Source organism: Pempheris klunzingeri, chromosome 5, assembly GCF_042242105.1.
Source record: "Pempheris klunzingeri isolate RE-2024b chromosome 5, fPemKlu1.hap1, whole genome shotgun sequence".
NCBI lineage: Eukaryota > Metazoa > Chordata > Actinopteri > Acropomatiformes > Pempheridae > Pempheris > Pempheris klunzingeri.
This window is the reverse complement of record NC_092016.1, coordinates 26,312,501-26,312,860: the sequence shown is the minus strand read 5'-3', so window position 1 is coordinate 26,312,860 and position 360 is coordinate 26,312,501.

Below are 360 nucleotides of genomic sequence, written 5' to 3'. Positions count from 1 at the left end.
GATGCTGACTCATTTTTCAATTGTTGATTTGCCTATTGGTGTTTTATGTAGCACTTTAAGATTTGCTAATGTAAAGTGCCCTACAAGGGCAGCATGGTGGTACTGTGGTTAGCACAGTACCACCGTGCCTCACAGCAAGAAGGTCCCGGGTTCAAATCCCGGTTTGAACTCGGGGTCTTTCTGTGTGGAGTTTGCATGTTCTCCCCATGCTAGCGTGGGTTCTCTCCGGGTACTCCGGCTTCCTCCCCCAATCCAAAGACATGCACATTAGGTTAATTGGTAACTTTAAATTGAGAGTGAGTGGTTGTCTGTCTGTATGTGGCCCTGCGATTGGCTGGTGACCAGTCCAGGGTGTACCCC